Source organism: Eubalaena glacialis, chromosome 18 (genome assembly GCF_028564815.1).
Source record: "Eubalaena glacialis isolate mEubGla1 chromosome 18, mEubGla1.1.hap2.+ XY, whole genome shotgun sequence".
NCBI classification, from domain to species: Eukaryota; Metazoa; Chordata; class Mammalia; order Artiodactyla; family Balaenidae; genus Eubalaena; species Eubalaena glacialis.
This window is the reverse complement of record NC_083733.1, coordinates 30,631,073-30,652,760: the sequence shown is the minus strand read 5'-3', so window position 1 is coordinate 30,652,760 and position 21,688 is coordinate 30,631,073. Positions and strand designations below refer to the sequence as shown.

The window sequence follows — 21,688 nt, the reverse complement described above, 5'->3', positions numbered from 1 at the left end:
GGGTGTTTTGGGTGTTTCCAGCCTTTCAAAAAATGATACATCTCACCATATACATGCTTATGTGGAATATATATATATTTTTCCTGTTTAGGTGACAGTTTTAGGATCCTTCTAAGCAGTGATAAAAAACTCGCAGTTATAATGTGTGATCATTTTGCCTTTCATTATAATGCAGAATTTCTCCATGCAAAATCAGGCCAAGATATAAGCCTAAACCCAGGGGCAAAATTCATTCATTATGCATGTACATTATTCCCCCAAATATTGATAATACTTTTCATAATAATTATTTTACATATATTAGCTCTTGCTGCTATATTAGTATTAAAGATACCTTTATTAATCTTGAATATTTTGTTGAATAATAAATTAGGATCTCAGAGGCTTGAGTTAAAAGCTGCTCTTAGCTAGAATGCTGTAAATCAGTTGTTTTATGAATAAAATTGGCTTCCTTATTTTTTTCCTCAGGATTGCTTATTTAAATAATTTTCCCATTTATTGAATGTGGTTTTTTTTTTTTTTTTTTTTTTTTTTTTTTGCTAGAGACACATCACCCTGCTGCCACCTTCCCTCCTGGCTCTCTCTCCCTGTTGGAGAAAAATGCAAAATCACATAAACCGCCTCCTAAACCTTCACAGTCTGAAAGGACAAACAGTTTGCATTATTTAGCAGGCAAGAGACATTTTTGTCCAGTGACGACGCTCTCTTGCAGAATTTTTTTCTTTCTTTCTTTCTCTCTTTTTTCCTTCCTTCCTTCCTTCCTTCCTCCCTCCCTCCCTCCCTCCCTCTCTCTCTCTCTCTCTCTCTTTCTTTCTTTCTCCTTCCTCCCTCCCTTTCTTTCTTGTTAACAGATAACTACAGTAATAAGGATAATGATACACACCACTTGTTGAGAGCTAAAAATGTATAAGGCCTTGAAAGTATTAGCTCACTTAATGCTCACCCTGTTAGTTGAATACTGTCATTTCCTCCATTTTACATATGGTGAAGCTAAGGCTTAGAGAGGTTAAGGTCACATAGCTGGCAAAGGATGGAGACAGGATTTCATCTCAGGCTGGTCTAACTCCAAAGCCCATCCAATGCTGCCTCTGAGGGAAAAGTTCAGAGAGGGGTGTTTGTGTGGTACTGAGGAAGGGGCCAGGCCACAGTGTTCAGCCTTGCAGGTCCCCGAGGGCTGCAGCTGGGGAGCCCTATCCTGCCATTGGTGGGTAAGGATGCCCATGGAAAAAGGATTGGCTATTGTAAGGATGTGACACATGCCATCATATAGCGGTCTCTCCCTTTTTTGTGTAATGTGGTAACTACATCTTCTGATTGTGTCAATGAGCAAGGAAAGCATATATCTTCTTAGACTTCCATAATTTCATCCATGGTAGAGGCCAAGGGCTAGCCCACTAGTGCCCACTCTGACTGATTGATAGGGTCTGCCTGGAGTTAGACTGTGTCTGAGGCAATATCACAATGGATTGGTGATGCCTGCCATGGGCTCAGGATGGGGAACTGGGCAGCAGACATACTGGGTGCTTGCTAAACCTGGGCTGGATTATGTAACTGTTGGATGATCTGCCTTTCAAAGGATTCCATGTTGGGCACTTGGAGTTATGGGTCTCACATTCTAAAGAGGTGAAGGCTCCAGTGAGGTTGTGATTTTTCCAAAGTCTTATAGGACAGTGCCATCCAGGCTCCTCAGATGCCTTTGAACAGCTTCCCTGTGAAGCATCTCCTCGTTGCTCTGAGAGAGAGGAGCATGGCTGGTTTCGTTTTCCTCATCGTATTTATGCCTGGCCGAAATGACCTTATTTTTATTTGTTTGTCCTGTCTGTTCTCTCTGCTGGGATGTAAACCTCATGAAAGAAGAAACTAGGTCTGATCTGTTTACTACATTATCCCAACACCTGGCACTCAGTAAATATTTGTTGAATGAATGAATGTCTGAATGAATGAGTGATTCGAATGACTTTCCCAGGACCTACATTCTCCTTTGAGAAATTCCCCCACTCCCATCTCAGGCTCATCCTTCCCAAACTCCATTTTCTGGAGTTGACCACTGTGTGTGGTTCCGGATTCTCTTTCTTAATTCCTCCAGTATCTTCCAGTCTTGCCATTTAATCACGACCCACGTGTGTTCCTTGGGAGCAGTCCAGGGTGAAGAAACATATTCCTGAAGTCATTTGTATTCCTAAATATGGCCTTCTCAGCTCCCACAGCTAGGGGCAGCCTGGCTTAGTCAGGTTTTAGATATGCATATTATTATGTAAATGTACTTGAATTGAATATAATTTCTTTAAAAATATTTTCCAGTGGAAATAGGTCTCCTTTCAGGAGGAACTTAGCCAGACAGTACCTGAAGGAAACCTTACCTCATTGTTTGCAGGGAGTGTGCATGAGACATGTACGAAAATGAGACACTTCAACAAGCTATTTTTAGAATTAATGATGACAATAACAATAGCGAGAATCTATTGAATTCTTGCTAAGTGCTGAGCACTGAACAAAGCACATGAAGAATGTTTCCTCATTTAAGCTTGCCAGCAACCTGAAGGGTACTTACAATGATTATCCCCAGGTTCCAGATGAGTAAACTGAGGCATGAGAGGATTTGGAACGTGCCCCAATGTCACCCAGCTTAAGGAAAATCTGAGATGTAAGGCAGTTCAGGCTGGCTTCAGAGTCATTGTTTAACCTCTTCGTTATCTTTGAATCATCTTCCAAGGCACCTCAGAGGAAATGTTGAAATAAATCTGGACGCTTAAGAAAACAATGTACAATATCCAACTCCTCTTTTTGTGCATAATTCCAGCTGGGTCCAGTGCCTCTCAGGGATAACTTGGAGAAGCCAGATATTTCTAGTTAACAAATGTGTGAAATAAATCAGAATAGGTCCCAACTCCAATACAACATGCAGGATTAGACCTGCTTGGTTTTCAAAATGGGAGTGATATTTGCATGAAAAGACTGAGTGTGACATTGTTCCCTGGAGGAGCAATTCCAGGGGAGATTCTGCCTTTTAATTTAAAGGGACATTTGACATTCCACCCCCACCATACAAAAGCACCCCATAGACTTTCCACATGACTAATCCAGTCTCCTGTGACCTCTCTTTAGCATGACGGGGACACAGGAACAGAGCCTGCAGCTTCTCCCGACCTCAAACATTTAGTTACATTAATCACAGCGTGTTTTTGGACTTGGAGCTTCCAGAATGAAAGACACTTTCTTGGGGAGACATTGATCAAACAGTCTACAGGTATCTGTACATCGAGGGACATTAATCATCTCTGCATTATCTCACCCACCAGTAGAATATGTAAATGTGATTCCTGTCAATGATAAGGGGAAGTGAAATTATTCTTAGAGATTGGTCCATCTGGAGCTGTTGATACAATCTTACCTAAGACAATAGGTTGTAAAGATAAATTTTTTAGCATTACTAATCCAGGGTTGTCAATGCCAATGGAGGATGGAGAAATTTAAAACCAAGCTAAGGATGTACAGTTGAGGGAAGAGAGGAAAACTAAAGTTTTGCTTTAGTCCCTGCAATATTATTTGGCCACCTAGCAAGAAAGATGCTTTCTGCATAATTATAAGGAGGGCATTTTTGCAAGAGTCTCACTAGGCAGTTGGAGGGTGTGTTCTGAAATGGTTCACATCTGGCCAAAGGTTTAACTCTTAACACACACAAGACAAAGACCTCAAAACACAGCAGGAGAGTTCCATTGTTTCTACAGACTGGGAGTCCGGGGATTCCATCCTCACTAGAGGAATCTTCCTAGACCCTCTGACCCATCAACTACCCCTTGTAAGAGGTGGCAAAAGTGTTCAGTGTAGGAGGAATAGGAGAAAATGGGTAGAGCTCTCAGCTGAAGGAGACCCAGGCTTCTAATCCCAGCCGTACTCCTCAATAACTTTGCAACTTTGGGCTAATCCCTTCCTATCTCTGGTTTGTTTCTTGAATGAATAAAGCAAAGTGGTTTGGGTAAGTGATGTCTTCTCCGTGATAAAATGACAGCCCTTTCTAGACACTCCATCTTCTCTGTCAAAGTTGAGAAAGTTAACAAGTTCAGTAGAGGACCTTGAGATGCGGACCTCCAGAAAGAAGTCTCCGGCATTATCTATTGTGTGGCCAAAGTGCCCAGAAACTTTGGGCTGTTTGGTGCTGGTGATCTTATGAGATGCCCTGTTATGGAAGAGACCGCTGGAGAGAGGACCTACAAGCTTGAATGAATATCATCTTTATAAAACGTATATTACTCAGGAACCATTGAAAGCAGGAGGGTGTCTTGGGGACCTACACCCTTTTTAAGCGTGAATTCTAAACGTGTTTTGCTGAAAGTTCCAAAATTCAAAATTACTGTGGGAAGGTGACTGAGAATCAATATTGAGTGAGTTTTCGGGGCCTTCCCCACACTCTAACTGTCCCTCCCTCCTTTTTCATTAATAAATAAAAGAAGTAAGGAATTCTAAATTATTATTTTTAAGTTCCAGGCAGGAAAGAAGCTGAAGGGCTTCGATGGGCATGAAGATGATCTTTCTTAGCAGTTAATGATGGGCTACATGAGATGGGTTATTAAGGGATGCAAGGAGCTCTTCCTTTGGAGACCTTTAAGAAAAGGACTAAGTGATGACTGGCAGACTGCAAGAAGGAACACTGTAATTTCCTTCTCTGATGTCAGCTTCCAAAGGTCAGAGATATTTTCTTCCTCCAAATCCTTAGCTTTCCTCAAGTAATCCATTTTGAACCTGACATCCACGAATTTGCCTGAATGTTCCTTGAACTTGATGGGGTAATGAGTTCCTCAACTTTGTTGTCTCCTGTGAAGGCTAAACGATGTCCTTCATGCTCTATAGGCTGCCAAAGTCATATTTCAGAATCTAGAAAGCCCCTTGCCCATTCAGTTATGTCCCCTTCTTCATCCCTCTTTTCAGAATTAGTAGTCTTCATTTTTTAAAGCTTGTCCTCATATGAAAGTTTTTCTATTACTTGCTAATGATCTCAATTCCTTGTTTGTTTTATGTTGATGGCGAGGTTATTGGGTGTGAAGACTATGCTATTGTACAATGATAGGGTTATGCTTTTTGGACACACGTTAGACCAGATTCTCCAAACTTGTTCAGAAGACCTAGTCGTTTGAGCCTCTATAAGACGTTACTTGAAGAATGGATTTTGTTTGGGAAACTCTAGATTAAAGAGGTAAATGGTTCAGAATGGAATGTATGTTTTTTCAGTGCTCTTATTTGTGTTCGTGAGCTCTGGGACTCTCAAAAAGAGGGATGACAGTACTAACATCCCCTACATTTATTTGACCACAGAATTCTCTTTTCTAAGCATACGTCCCGCAGTGAGTGTCCACGGAGCCCATGTTGAGAAGGCTAAGTTGAAGGTTGCATGCCTGGGATGTATTACAAGAGTTTATTCTATGCACCATTCAAGAGGGAGGCTAGATTACATTGGTCCTGGATATTACTTATGAGTTTAAGAATTCAGGATCACTTGTGAAATTTACTTATTCAAAAGATCCTTTGTAGAAAAGAGAAACTCTCATATTCTGCCAGTAGGATTAAAAATTGTTATAGCCTTTCTGGAAGTTGATTTTACAATGCTTGTCAAAAATGTCAAAAATGTTAATACTTAGTAAGTAGCAAGTCCTTTTCCAGGAATTTATCCTAAGTGAATAATTATTATACTGCAATAAAACTTAGTTCTGATGATAGTTACTCCCATATTGTTTATAAGGTTGATATTCAAAGTATTTAATGACTGTCATGGCCAGGGCACCAACCAATCAGAACACATACCTCTTACAGAGCATTAGTGTGGCTAGACTCATGCCCAACAATTAAATATCAGCCCTGATTCTTTGTAGGAAAGATGAAAATTGAAAAAAAAAAAGTCATGCAATAGAGGGATAGGTATATAAATTATGATATATCTATTTAATGGAATATTTCACAGCTATTAGAAGTAATATTATTGAAGACGATTTAATGGCAGAAATGTTCTTAAAATATTAAGTGGGAAAACCAGATTATAACTGTATATAGGTAACGATTCTCTTTTGAAAATGAAATAAATATGCAAGGAGAAAAAATCAGAAAGATACACACTCAAATACTGAAATCAGGTATCTTTGGGTGGTAGGATGTCAGGTAATTTTGTTTCCTTCATTTTATTAGTCTAGATTCTCCAGGTTAGGGGTCAGCCAGCTATGGCTTGAAAGCCAAGTCTGGACCACCATCTGTTTTTATAGATAAAGTTTTATTGGAACATAGCCAGGTCTACTCGTTGATGTATTGTCTATGGCTAGATTCATAATACAACAGGAGAATTGAGTAGGTGCAACAAATACTATAAGGTCCCCCAAACCTAGTGTATTTTCTAGCTGTTTCATTACAGAAAAAGTTTGCCAACTCCTGGTCTAGATGATCTACTAGGAACACCTTTTACTTGTATAATAGAAAAGCTTACCACTCAAACATAAAACAATAAATTAATGGGGTGTAAATATCAAAGCTGTGCCATTTTAAAGATAGAAATATTAAAAAAAAAAAACCCTTCAAACATTTAGTTATATTATTCCCAGTATTAATACCTCTCAAAAAAAGTTCCAAGGGGAAAACGTAACAGAAATATAACAACCTACTAGATGCCATCTGACATGGAAACCACAACATAGGATGTGTAGATCAGAGGGCTGGAGTTTTCAGACAAGAATAAGCTTTAACCAAGACATCAGTAAGATGCTTCTTCGTGCCTACCCATTTTTTCCTTCTCCCTGTTCCCAATGTCTTCCCAGCAAATCCCAATAACACATCACGTTTAGAACATTGAATGGTCGATCCTCTCTCCTGCTCCTTGAATTCCATCTGCTTTTCTTATGATCATCCCTCCCTTTCCCCCACTGCCACCCTGCAGGAGATAAGAGATTCTCCTCTGGAGAATATGAGTGGCCCCCAGGGAAAGACTACTAACAATTGGGGGTCTCTAAAAGCAAAATATGGCCTTTGTCCAATCATCAAAACTCATCGAGCTTCCCAGTCACTTTTTAGAGCCTATTAAATATAAACAAACAGCCAAGGATCTTCAGATATTTGAGAAAAGTCTTCAATATGAAAAAGCAAAGACACCCACCCTCCTCCAAAAAAACGAAGACAGGAAATAAAGACAATATAGGAACCAGAAGCATTGAAACAAACAAACAAACAACTATATTATCTCCAGAGTGATATTATATCTATGAAAATCAACATGTTCTTGGAAAGAGTTCTTAAAAACTAAAAATATGATAGTTAAAAATAATTTAATGGAAGAGATGGAAGATAAAGTTGAGACAATCTTTCAGAAGATTACATTAAAAAAAAAAACGAAAAAGATAGCTATTAGGAGGAAAAGATTTTTAGGAAACTAGAGGCCAAACCCATGTGTCCTTTATCCCACTATCAGGAAGCTTAGGAACAATGCACACAGAAAAGAGACACAAAGAAAAAAATGCAAGAACACTGCCCAGAAATCTTCAAATTAAATGGCCTATTGGCTTTCCAGTGCAATGAATGAACAAAGATAGACCCAAAGATTGAACTAAATGTTCACTATGATGACATTTCAGATCATTAAAAGTAAAGAGAAGGTCTTAAAGACTTCCAGAGAGAAAAAAACATATCACACTGGGAGGATTGGGGATAAGAATAGCAAGAGACTTCTCAACAGCAACAGTGGAAGTTAGAAGATGATGGAATATTGCCTTCAAACCCTGAGAAGATCCTTCTTATCCCAGAATTCAATACCCAGCAAGTTCTTTATCCAATTTTCTTTTTCAGAGATGAAACACACACACACATAAGCACAAAAACTCCCATGTACCTACTGAAATGTTATAAATAATAATTCTATTGCAGCATTTCCTAGTTGAGTAAATTAAACTTTCTGAGCCTCAATTGCTTTATCTGTAAAATGGGCATAATAATAGGACTTGTCTCCTAAGGTTGTTCCGAGGATTAAATAAGATAACAGCTATAAACCACTTAAGACATCAATTCTGGCTGGTGGTGCTCATTAAATGTTCATGATTATTATGACTATTATGATTGGGGAGGAACATGTGGAAATGGCAAATGCCCAGTCAGGCTTTTCAGTGTTGGGTTGTCCAGGCAGGATGGGAAAGTAGGATAGGAAAGAGATGACTGATCTAGCACCAACTGAGCACTCGCCCTGTGCCAGATCCTGTGCTTTCCCTGAGTTTCTCATGGCACCATTGGTGTCCCCATTTTACAGATGAGGAAACTGAGCCTCAGGAAGGTAACATCACTTGTGCAGACAGGAGCTGGCAGAGGCAGGTTTGGAAGCTTGATTTTCTGCCTCCAGGGTTCTTGTTCCAGGCTCTGGGAGGTGGGGGTCATGGGGGCTTCCGTCCTGCCCCTTCTCACCCTTCTAGTGCCTACTTCTCCTCCACTTAGGCCTCTGGAGCCAAGCAGGGGACCTCTCAGGCCAAGCCGAGGGCGGGAAGTTAGATCATCAGCCATCTTTAAGGGGGTAATTAGCTGACTATGAAAACAGCTTTGCTCACCGCAGCGATTCGCCCCACCAGGGGAGAGGGGAAGTCCATGTTTTTATTATAAACGGAATCATAGAAGGGTTTAAGGCTTAGCAGTGTTTGGTTTGGTTTTGTTTTCTAAAGGCCTGAGGTGGAACTTGGCATCTACTACCCCAGCCTAGAAGAAAGGAAGTTTATTTTCTGGGTCAGATGAAAACACTTTGGGTTTCTTGATTTGTATTTTCATGGAAAAGGAGCAACTTACGGCCTTTGCTGAATCTCCCAGACCCTCAGGTCTTCTGCTGCTTTTCCAGGTCAGTGACGGGAAGGCAGGTCAGGCAGTCTAAGGAGGGAGAGAAAGAGAGAGAGAGAGAGAGAGAGAGAGAGAGGCACCTCCAGGGTGATGGGGGAGGGGCGGCTGCTCCGAAGCCAGAGGGCAGCCTGAGGGTCTTGAGATCAGGTGGGAACATGGTGGAGCCCAAGGGAAGTGCTTCAGAGGCCACTTATTGCTTGCATGACCTTGACCAAGTTACTTAACCTCTCTGGGACTAGTTTTCACATCTGTACAGTGAGGGGGGTACTGCATCTTGTCCAGGGAACCAGGCTACCAGCATGATGTCGTGACTTAGGACATGGGCTGCCTGGTTTTGAACTCTAGCCCCAGCCCTTACTCGCTATGTGAGCAAGTGACTTAAGCCCTTGCTTCCTCATCTGTAAAATGGGAATGATTTTATTAGGATTGTTGTGAGGGACAAATGGAAACAGTTCTTCAAGTAGTGCCTGGCACATAAGTACTCAAGAAACACCAGCAATTTTATATGATTATTAATAGCATTGTTAATGTGGTCTGTCTGGTTTCTGTATGGGGAGTGATGGAGAATAAAGTTGAGTTTAGGGTGTATGGAAAGATTTAAAAGTCGCGCTAAGAAATTTGGATTCAAGGAATCAACTTTTGAGTGAAAGGTCCCAAGAGGCCATTTTATTCAACCCACTCAAGTAACAGAAGGAAAATCAGGGGTTCAGGAAAAGGATGTAGCTCGTTCAAGGTCCTGCTGTGGCCGAACTGTGACCAGGAAGAAATCTTGGACGGTAAGTCAACAGACTATCAGTGAGAAGGCTTCCCTTCCAGAAATCTCCCAGATTACATCTCCATTGATGGTGTTGAGAATCCTTCCAAAGGATCTTAAAAGACACCTTTCATATTCATAGGCAAACACCTGAAGCCCACGTAGAACTATTCACACTTTAGTATGAATTAGTTTATTGGAAGATTTTCAGTGTGCTAGCTAGCTGAGAGCAGGGAACTGCTGGGTAGGTCAAGGGGCAGATAAATTGTGATTCAGGGTAGAGGTAGAACATGGAGCCCTTCTAAGTCATCTCCAGTGTGCCTGGAGTTGGGGTTGCCGGGGAACCAGATGGTAGACTGAAGACCCCACCATTTCATTTCCCAGGGACATCAAATGTATACCTCTCTAAGAGCCAAGGTTTTCATAATTTGGAACCTACTCAGCTTTGGGTAGAGATTCCTCATCCTTCCTGACCACTCAGAACCAAAAACTGCTCAAAAAGCTTAGCCAGTGGTATCTTAACCTCAGGGGCCCATTTACAAATAGACCCAGTGCATTGGGTTCAACCATTTCCCCCACCCACAGTATCTCTGGGTTACAGCAGTATTACATTCATTTTTTCAGATCTGCCTCTGACAGGAAAGGACCTTGGGCAATTTATAAGGATATGTTAAACCAAACAAGATGGTCTCCCCACCACTCTCTCCCTCCCCCGCCGCCCCTTTAAGGAGCAAAGGAAGGAAAGGAAACAAGGGTGGGGTAGAATGTTCAATTAGAACTCAGGCTACAGAGTGGGGACCATCAATTCATTTAGCTTGTTTAACAGTGGGCTATATCTGACTCCATCCAGGGGTTGATTTTGGCCTTTCTGGAAGCTTAGATGGAATCTGCTTCTTTAACCCTCTAAACACCATCATTGTTATTTCTAATAATGAAGAAACAGTGAGACAGAGGTCTATCTGTTCCCTCAATCAACTCAACAGTCATCACGGAACCTCCCCTGCCCCCCGCCCCTTTGAGGGGGCTGCCTCCAAATGGGCTCTTTCTTTGGACCAATAGTTTATCCATTTAGTGCATATTTATAAGATGCCTACTATGTGTCAGCACTCTTCTGGGCTTTGGGGGATGCAAGGCGTAACCAAACAGTCCCAGGTCTTCCCCTCATAGAGCTTGCCATTGAGTGTGTGCTTGGCACATTATCTATTAAAATTCAAAATGCTGAGAAGTTCTCCAGGACCCTGCCCTCTCTGAATGCAACAAAGACACTTTGGAGAGGGGAGTGCATCAGTCACGGTCCAGACAGGAAAACACGAACTCAAGTGTTTTCAACAGAGGGGGTTGAATGCAGGGAATTGATTACAGCTAGAGGAAGAATCGAGATGCCAAGCAGGGAACGGTGAAGTAACTCGGATAAGTTGTGTTTCCCGAGCCCTGGGACCAGGGTCACCCAGTGGAAGCTGCAGCCATGCCAGGCTGTCTGGAAGCTGCAGCCATGCCAGGCTGTCTGGAGGGAGCCTGAGTCACAGAGAAGATGCAGTTTCTCCTGAAAGCCACTTGAGGCAGAGAGAGAACACTCTGGGTGAAATACCCTGGCTTTTCCCTTCCCCCACCCTCCGGACTCCCACCAGGACCTCCTTGCAGCTAACTGAAGCCGGTTTTTACAGGAGTCTGAGACCACAGACAACCTGCAGAGTTAGTACTGCCCACACCCCATTATGGAGCAGAGCAGAGGAAGGGCAAACAATAGACGTGTTTACAAAGCAGGCCTCTGGCCACGGAAGGAACCCCCTGGCAACATTTTATATGACAGCCCAGAATATAAACTCACCCTCATGGTCGGGGTAATAACAAAATTCAATGCCAGGTTCTCCTGAAATCATCGTCATCATCATCATCTATTACCACTGCAGACAGAGAGCCTTCTATGGGTAGAATCCTTCCCCAACTTTCAATATGTATGTATATATGCTTACCCAAAGAGATTCTATTTGGGGCCATTTTATAGATGAGAAAACTGAGGCTGAGCGAAAGCAGCTCACTTGCCCAAGGTCATGTAGTGAGCAAGAGTTAGGACCAGAATTTGAATTGCAGTCTGTCTGACTCCATGTCCTATACCCTTGACCACGGAGCCCTGACCCACCGAGGCTCCTGGGGCAGTGGGCTCTGGAGGTAAGCCCGTCTCAGGGCGTGGGGAATCCTTGGGAAGAAAAGGCAGTTCTCTGAGGGCTCAGGGCTCAGAGCCAGCCCTGGAGGAGGAAGCCTCCTCTGGACCCTTCCTTCCCCACCCACACACACCAAGTAACATCTGAATGTCAGGGGCCGGCGAAAGGCCCGGAGAACAGGCCAACAAGCGGTTGGCAAGACCACAGCCCTGTAGCCCAGAGGGTTGGAGCCAGTGACTCAAAGGGCAGTGCATGCTCATTTCAAGATGTGTAGTGTGTGTCCCAGGGCCAGAAAATGCTCACCATGCCCTCGTGCTCTGTGCAGTCGATATCAGATGGGGTTGGCGCTACCTGGGACTTTCCTGGCTGGTCCTGCTTGTGGGGTCTCTAGCTCTTGCTCTGAGGCTGCCTGGTGCCAACAGAATGCCTGGCACTGGTGGGCTGAGAACGGCCCCTCGCCCTGCTTTTGGTGCTCTAGGCGAACCCCTGTGTCTGTGTATCGTCCAAATTGGGAATGGGCTGGGAAGAGCCAGCGAGCAGCCAGCCGTAGCAGGTCAGACACTTCTTTGAGGACACGTTCCCCTGACCCTGTGTGGCAGTCCTCAGTCATTCCTGGAGGCTGGGTATAAGCTGCGTCTTCTTGAGAATGTCAGATTGTCAAAAGGAGAAAAGCCAAATAAAGATGGGGAGTCAGCCAAATAAAGCGGGGCACTGGGGTGATTGGGTGAGTCTTCTTCGAGGGCCTTGTCACTGAGTTTCTGATGTGGCTTTCACACTTTGTAATAGTCAGGCCTCCGTATGTTACAGTGTTGGTGGCCTCCGTATGTTACAGTGTTGGTGGATTCTGGCTTTATCACTCCCTAATCTCAGTTTAATTGCTGTGGTCAATTTACCCTGCACTTAATAACCCACAGCTTGGTATATTGTTTAATATGGTTGACACACACTTTGCTTTAAATGTCAGCACTGGCTGGGCCTGGGGACTTGGCAGGCTCCCTGGGAGAGATGGCAGAGGGGCAGCGTCATCTGCTCGGTGTCTGGGCTGCTGGTATGTTGGCTGCAACTTCTCTTGGCTTGAAGGCTCAGCCAGTGCCCAGTGCTGAGCTGCTGGATGGCAGTTGCCATCTCCAGACTGTATCTGAGGCCCACCCAGCCCTGATCTGCTTTCCTCTTGCTGTGTCCCACCTAGGGGTCTATGGGGAAGGGGTGTCTGTAAGGCAGCCATCCTCAGCTTGGAAAGCGCGTTGCCCCCAGGCACAAATGGGAGTCCTGTAGCCCCAGTGCTTCGTGCAGGCTGGCCCTGGTCATGTGTTTGTGACCAAGACCCCAGGGGCGGCTGTTGGGTAAATATCACACTCTGGTTGAAGGATTGCAAGCAACATCAATGATGACAGCTGTGCCAGGATGGCTCTGCCCATCGCTCTCCTGTGGTTGGACTCAACCAGCAAACTGGATACATTTTTGCTACCCACTCGACTTCCATTCCTTCTGCTTCTAATGGACTAAATGATTAAATTGGATGGACTAAAAATGATGGAACTCCCGAGGTGGCCTCCCGGTTCACCCTCCACTGCAACTTTTTATGGAAATTGCACTTTCATCCACAGGACAAAGGCACCCAGAAGTGTTGTTTGTCTTGGGTGTTCCTGCCTCATTGGCAGGACCCCTGACCTAAGCTGGGCCAATCAGCTTCTCTCTCCTGGAGAAATTCAAGATGAAGAGACAGCACAGTGGTGTCTGAAGGTGTCTAAAATGATAACTCATAGACCTGGGAGCCATGGGGCAGCCATACTTTGCCTCTGGACCAGATTGCAAAGGAAGTAGAGTGAAATGTACGGAGATACAGATGCTCCTCCGGACGTCTCTATAGCTCCAGTCCCAAAGGAGCAGTGTTTTCCCGCCTTTGGCTTCCCTGAGACTCCCTGAATCCTTATGATAAATGCCCCCTTTTGGCTGAAGCAACTTGGGTTGGGTTTGTCATTTGCAACCAAGAGCTCTGCCTAAAGCAATCCAGCGAGTGCTCGCCACAGAGCTGGCCAGGTAGAAGGCTCACCTGTTATTATTAAGATGTATTTAGGGTATGCTTATGGGGGGAATGTAAACTTCTTGGGAAGGAGTCTGGTGAGGGTCACGGTGGCTTTGAGTACAGGAGATTTGTCCCTAGGGTTGGCATGTCCCCTGAGCGCCTCACCTTCGTTGGGTTTCTCCTTCCATCCTTGACATGGAGGGTGCAGCTGGAATCTGGGGTCTGTGCCCCAGACTCAGCCTGGGGCATTTGCCCCAGTATTGGGTCTGGTCCCACTATCCAGGCGAGGCCAGCCCCTTCCAGGCTGTTTGGGAAAGTCACGCTTACCCAGGAGTACCTGCCAGCTAATCTGGGAGCATCTTCTCCATGGACATTTTCCTTTTGGGTTCAGCCCTGGGCACCACCTCTGGGATGCTGTCAGCCTGATCCCCTGCACCCCAAGACAGCCTATCTATCCTTCAGGTAGGCAGGCACAGTGTCTAGGCCCATGGTACTTCTAGGGGTGCACGGAAAGATCTTAATATCAGTTTCGTTTTAAAATCAGAGGGAAATTGAAAATAGTGGTAATAAATATATAATAATGACTCCAGACTCCATTCAATTGGTCTTTATACCAACATCATTATAAAATATGTTTTAATTTCTCTTTTATTTTTATTTTTATGGAGGAAGAGGCTCACAAGGACTAGAGTGTCTAAAGCCACCAACAGCATCATAATGTGGCCCTGGCCACAGCACTATTCCTAAGCGTATGTGGAGGTTCCAGCTTCCTGAGAACCCCAGGTGGAGCCCACAACCAAAGTGGGTAGATGTACCCTGGATTGTTTAGGGGGGTCTACAAGGAGGGCAATGACCCCAAGTGTCTCTGCTGCTCTGGCTCACATTTCCCAGTCTTGCCTGCCCTGTACAGCTGGGCTGGGCTGAGGGGATGGGCCACCTGCTCTGGGGTCATTACTTTTCCCACCTGGATTGAGCTCCAAGTTTAGCCAAGCAGAGACGTGAGCCCAGGGCAGAGGCTCAGCATTGTCTGAAGACTCTGCTTTCTTAACCTGGAGGGACAATCACCCCCAAAGGTATGAACATTGGCCCTTGTAGACTGTCAGGAACTTGAACTCTGCCGTGGCCTCTTGCAGGCAGGAACCAGACAGCATCCTGCTTCCTCTCCTTCCCAAAGACAACAGAACATCATGAGAGCTACCAAGTGCCAGGCTCATCCCACGCATTATCTCATTGAGTTACGCCAGAAGCCCTACAAGGAGGCTACTATCATAAGCCCTATTTTATAGACCCGGAAACTGAGGCTCAGAGAGACTAAGAAGTTTAGCCAAGTTCAGAAAGCTAGTAAAGTGGCAAGGTCAGGATTTGAATTCAGATCTGCCTGACCCCAGAGCGATATAATACTTCCCTTATACCCCTGCCCCCAACCAGAGGACTGGCCTCCTAGGTGAAGGGTCACGTTACCAAGGAAGCAGCGAGGTATCAAGAGGTGTTTCCAAGGTGAGGCACAAATATGGTGTCCTGGCCGTACACAGGAGACCTTGGGGTGGTACACAGAATGAACTTTTTCTGTGTATTCCGTAGCTATTTGGGCATATAAGCCAACATATATAGTTGATACATCAAAATCACAATTACCTGAATAGTCCTCCTAGAGTAAGGTATATAAGTTTTTCCAAGTGAGTAGATTTAAAGAAAATTATTAAGTAAATCATGGTGCAGCTGACACGGAAAAAGTGAAAAACAAAATAAAACAAGAAATACTAAATTCTGGTATATGGGAGAGAGACCTGTAGATCGTACAATGTAACCTCTGGGTTGAGTCATCGCGTGAGCGTCCTTGAGAAAGATTCTTCAGTTCTCTGAGACTCAGTTTTCTCATCTGTAAAATGGGAGGGGCCCCAAAGAGTTGTTTAAAGATTCAAAGGAGGTGACACACAGTGGATGGATTGCCAAGCTCTGTACAGACATAGGGCCGTCGGGCAGGGAGCCACACGGTCTGGGCCTCCTTTGGCTGTGAGCTCTCAGGCAGGGGGCAAGAAAGCCATTTTTGGACAGAAAAGGCAGGGGAGAGGTTGTGCTTGGAACTTGGGGTTCTCCATGCTTAATTCTATTTGGACTCATCCCAGATTGCTGGGCCTCCCAAGTAACATTCTATAAATCTGTTTAATTGAACGTGAGTCTTAACTGCCAAAATTACCTGTAACATTAGCTTCTTTCACGGCTGTGCCCTCTTCCGGTGTTGATGCCAGTTCTCCAGGGGTGATTGGGTCCGGGAGGGCTGGGCCCTAATGCAGCAGGCTGTTGGCGGGCCTGAGAGCTCAGCACAGGGCCCTGGAGTGGTGCAGAGGGACCAGGACTGGGAACCCAGCCTTTGGTCTTCCCAGGATGGTCCTGCGCCCTCAACACAGCCAGGCTAGCGTCTCCCCTCAAGATGCCTTCCCTGATTGAAGATGGCAGAGAAGGCTCTCATCTTCCTGGAATCTCCTCAGATCCCAAAAGTCAGACCCATGTCCAGTGTTTCTATTATAACTCAACCACAGAACTCGTGATGCTCAGCCAATGGGACCCCTGGGCATCACTGAAGGTTTATAGTAACCAGATGGAACAAGAGGCATGGAATGAACCCTGGGGAGGTAGTGGCTGCCACAGGCTCTGTGTCTTTGTCTCAGATATCCTCATCTTCATTGAATAACGTGAGACAATAAAAATGGTCAAAAGAAAGAGAGAAAGAAAAGATACCTCAGACTCACAAGTTATCAGGGAAATGCAAATTAAAATTTAAATCACATATATTTGTTATATTTGTTCACCCATCGCATTGCAAATAATTTTTTTTTAAATTTTATTTATTTATTTATTTTTATTTTTGGCTGCGTTGGGTCTTCGTTGCTGCGCACAGGCTTTCTCTAGTTGTGGTGAGCAGGGGCTACTCTTCGTTGTGGTGCATGGGCTTCTCATCACGGTGGCTTCTCTTGTTGTGGAGCATGGGCTCTAGGCGTGCAGGCTTCAGTAGCCGTGGCACGTGGGTTCACTAGTTGTGGCTTGCGGGCTCTAGAGCGCAGGCTCAATAGTTGTGGCACGTGGGCTTTGTTGCTCCGCGGCATGTGGGATCTTCCTGGACCAGGGCTCGAACCCGTGTCTCCTGCATTGGCAGGTGGTTTCTTAATCACTGCGCCACCAGAGAAGTCTGCAAATAATTTTTAAGTTTAATAATTTCAGTATTGTGTAATGTGGGGAAATGGACATTTTTAAAATTCCAGTGAGAGTTTAACTTGGTTGAGGAAATTTGGCAGGATTTACTAAAATTAAAAATGTGGGGCTTGGGACTGTGGGAGGTGCTTAAGGAGATCCTGAGCTTTATATCCACTGTTTGAAAATAATTTTTACAAGTGAGTGTATTCATGTACTATTTATGTAATTAAAAGTAAATTTATTGATGGGATTGGGTGAAGGATATGTGGAGGTCTGTGAGCTTTTGTATTTGCCCAAATTCTCCATCATAGAAATTTAAGAATTACAAAAATAAATTTGACATTATAAAAGTGATTACCTTACAGAAATATTGCTCCTTCTAAGAGATCCATTTTTTGTGCCTGGCTCTGCCTTCAAGATGGACCCGGTCAACTTTGGTCCCTCTCTATCATGGGCAGTGCTGACTGATGGTCTGACTCACTGAATGACTGAATGACTGAATGAATGGACTATTCCACTGAAAGGGAGCAGGATCTACCAAACTGGAGACCTGTCTCTTGATGACCCATTTCTGGTGTTCCTGGAAGCTCTAGAGGTGACCTATATGGGTTCAGTAGGAAATGTGGTTCCTACTCTTCCTCAGGACTGGAGAGCTGGGTATCCCGGGGCACTGGGTATTTCTGACAAAGAGGAAGCTTCACTACCCCTGCCCCACCCTAGTCAGCAATGTGAGATTCCTTTATCATGGCCCAGCTGCTCCTTCACCGGGGCTAAGCCCTGGCTTATAGAAGAGGTTCCCTGGATGGTTTCTAGACTATTGAACAAGATGAGAAAAGCTCCCATGTGTCTGAAATCCACACTGGACCCTGTTGGGAATCACCTCACACATCCCCATCATTCTCCAGTTGGGCTCAGGGCAGACACCGGTCATCCACAATGGTGGTCTTTCCCATGGAGGCATTACTTGGTCTCAGACTCTTGTCCCTGTGCCCTGGGGCAGCTACATTAATTGACAAGATTTAGCATGATGAGTAGAATATATGTGCCACTCCTGCCTGACCTTGTCAATGAGAACCGCTTTTCTCTACAGCAAGCATTTGAAAACGGAAAGGAGAGAAAGGAGGGAAGGGTGTGTGGAGTGGTCTGTGGGTGTTGGGGTGATGGTGGTGGGGAACTTGAAGGAAAGGAGGTGGGGGAACAGATACGGAAAGGGAGATGTGGGGTGCTGGAAGCACATTGTATGTGCACCCCAGTGCTGGGTGTCCTGGGGCATTGGGTGTTTCTGACAAAGAAAGAAGCTTCACTACATTTGTCCTATAACTGGTACAAATGTCCAGTTATAACACGGTGGATGGTAAGAGCTGTAAAAGAGACAGATGTCCTTGAATATTCATTTTTGGTTAATCCCATGTTGTAAGCATCTTAACACACATGACTTAATACAACTCAAATTAACTGCGAACTGAAATCAACAGTCTTGTAGAAGACAGAGGGCCTCACAAAGCTGATGAACGTGAACTTGGAGAACTTCTTGGAGTCATTCTCAAAGCCAGCGTTCAAAGAGGACCTGGCAGCAGAGGCGGAGCAGTTGGCAAAAGAAAAAGGAAAATGAACAGGGATGACGACGTGGTAAGGGCTTTGCAAGAGGATGAGTTGAATATCAAGGTGTTGAGTGTTTCTTGAGAAAATGAATGAAATCCTCTGATGTGTTCACAAGATGGACTTTTAAAATAATCATGCTGTCAAAGTCAAACATGGAGAGAAAACCATCGGATTGACTCCTTGTACAATTTTATAGGAACTGTGGCTAAGAACATGAGTGGTTTTTTGTTAGTTCTCAAAATTAACGCACAGTTGTAATTATAGCCTAGATGTGGTTAAACATCGAATAAATGTATTGGAAATCTTTCGTTTATCTCAAGGTAAATTCTAAACGAAACCCTTTTGCATTATTAACACATGATTTTGTTTGTGATTTGTTTTAAAAAAAGATGTTTTAATTGTGAATATTTTTAGCTTTGTTATTTTATTTTTATTTATTTATTTCGTTTTTGATGTGGACCATTTTTAAAGTCTTTACTGAATTTGTTACAACATTGCCTCTGCTTTATGTTTTGGCTTTTTGGCCCCGAGGCATGTGGGATCCCAGCTCCCGGACCAGGGATTGAACCTGCACCCCCTGCATTGGAAGGCGTAGTCTTACCCACTGGACCACCAGGGAAGTCCCTGTTTGTGATTTTAAATGAAGTTGCTTTTGACATTTTTTTTTTCCGATGTTTCAGAGTGTCTAACCCTGTCTGGGGAAGAAGTGGAAAGGAAGGTCCCTTGAGGCAATGAAACATGAGGAGGAGAAGTTTGCCCAATGGACAAGATGAGAGAAGGGCATGCCTGGCAGAAGGCACAGCACATGCAGAGGCTCAGAGGTACGAACGATTGAGGTGCACTTGTGGGGCAGTGAGTTTGACATTGCAGGGTCCCTGAGTACAGATGACAGCAGAAGAAGGAGATAGACCATGGAAGATGAGGGGCCTTTGTGAGAGGTTCGGACTTCATCCTGCAGGCAATGGGAAGGGATTTCAGGAGGGATGTGACATGCTCTGATTCAGCTTCTAGAAGCAGGAGGCACAGAGGAGCCTTGTACACTAGTCCGGACTTCCCCAGTGAGGATGCAGCAACACTGCATGTCACTCACCCTGTGTAAGGTAAGCAGTAACTCATTTGATCCTCACCATAATCCTGAGAGGAACAGAGAGGTTAAAGAGTTGCCCAAGGTCACACAGCGAGGAAACTGCAAGAGCTGGGTTTCGGACTCAGGCATGTGCTCTTAACCTGTTTGCTCAATCTACCCCCCAGGTAGGCGGGCTCTCCTATATACATTTTCAAAGTGTAAATGGACTTGCTTCTGTAGTAGATATATTTATTCAGAAAGACAGCCCTCATTGTTATAAATGAAAAGGCAATTTATTTTCTATTGCACATTATATATATATCTGTCTATTAAAAATAAAACATTTGCCCATGCTGGGGTCTAATGAGAGGTGAGTGTGTGAACTAAGGCAGTGGCCCTAGCCAGAGAAGGAGGGGGCCCACGGGAACACATTTAAGAGGTTGTGGTGACAGGACGATGTACTGAGTGGCTGGAATGGGGTGAGGGGTCACCTCGACACACCTGAGGTCTGGGTGACTAGAGGTGCCATTCGTTACCTGGGGGTGTGAGCGTTACAAGAAGTTCTCCCGGGCGCGTCAAAATTAAAATCCTAAATACAGTGCTTTGAGGGGTAGGTTACATCAAAGATAGTAGGATGGGATGGAGTAGAGGACTTGGTCACTGGGGGACTTCCTGGACGAGGCAGGAAGGGCTCTGGCTCAGGACACTGGGCCCTGGACCAGGGCTGTGCCATTAACATTGCGGGGAAATGGAAATTCCCAGTGAAGGAGGCAGAGGAGCGGAGGGCAGGCGGGACAGGCGGCTCTCCACCGGGGCCAAGTGCACGGTCCCAGCACAGCCTGTAACCGGAGCCCTGGAAGAGCATTAGGAACGTGACATCAGGGTGGCATTTGCAGCCTCGCCCCCAACAGGTGGGTGGAGCATTTATTACTTGAATAGTTTCAGCTGAGGGTGAGAGGTGAGCCGGGGTAACAGGAGTCCCCGCTCCTCTCCCGGGGCACCTGGCCCTTTCCAGTTTCCCTCTTAACTCTCCCCACTCCAAGTAAAGCAAGGCCTTTCTCCCCTCCTGTTGTCTTTTGTTTCTGCGGCGGAAAATTTGAAAGCCCGGCACACTGGATTTCTTTTTAGCACACCGATAAGGCAGAGGAAACATCTGTGGCTTGAGACAAAATGTGTGAAAGATGGGGGGCCAGGGTGGGGACAGAAGTTTTCTGTCTTGAAGAACGTTTTATCTCCTTGCTAGACACCTCCTTTATTAAAACGAAATTTATAGGTTGAAATGTGAACATGAACGTAGAGGAGACAGAAGGTTTAAATCCAAGAAGAGGGAATTCAAAATAAATAAAAAAGGAAATCCTGAAAAGTCACACTTCCAGAAGCAAATGCAGACACATTTGTTTCAGTTTCCTAGACTTTTTCTCCGCCATCCAGCTCAAAGAGCTGCACCACCTGTGATCCACACCTCAGATTTATTATCAGTTTCCAGGGACCAGCCGAACAGCTTCACCACCAGCCTCTTAATAAATCAGGCGCTGAAAGCGGTTCAGATGCGAAACTGATAGAAAAGGCCTGAACCCCAGAGGCATCGAGCTCTCAAGTCCCTGAGTCTCGCCATTTGCCCTTTTGCATAATCCCAAAGAGAGAAAAGATCTGGGAGAGGATAGGATTTGGTGTTGTCTGGAGTTAGCCCAGAAGTCAGAGACAGCTGTATTCTGCAGCATCCTTCCCCTGCCTCCCTCCCGGCTTGCTGTGGTCCAGGCCCTGGGATTAGGTTGAATCCAAGGAGCGGTAACCCAGTTGTGCCAGGCTGCTGGGTTGGACGGGAGCCTCCAGCTTCAGGAGGGAAATGCCCTGCTTCAAAATAGCCACAGCACACTCTGTAAGTGGGCCATTTGTTGTTGATATGTTAGAAGTTTCATCAAACCTCTGGGCATATTTATACAATTAGAGCAGCAAGCGAAAGAAAACAGCACAGTGACAAATTGGGCTCGTGCACTCTGATTAACTTGTTAAGCTAAATAGATCGCGTAGGAAACGCGCCCCGT

General features: G+C 44.8%; 1 long non-coding RNA gene across 1 annotated transcript in view; it reads left to right on the top strand.

The window, feature by feature from the left end:
• The window catches only part of LOC133079144 (uncharacterized), a 47,178-nt gene that overhangs the window by 8,294 nt on the left and 17,196 nt on the right, over window positions 1-21,688 (top strand). The window contains exon 2 of the long non-coding RNA XR_009698062.1: window positions 19,258-19,398. This is a non-coding gene — a long non-coding RNA (uncharacterized LOC133079144). The remainder of the gene's footprint in view (window positions 1-19,257; window positions 19,399-21,688) is intronic.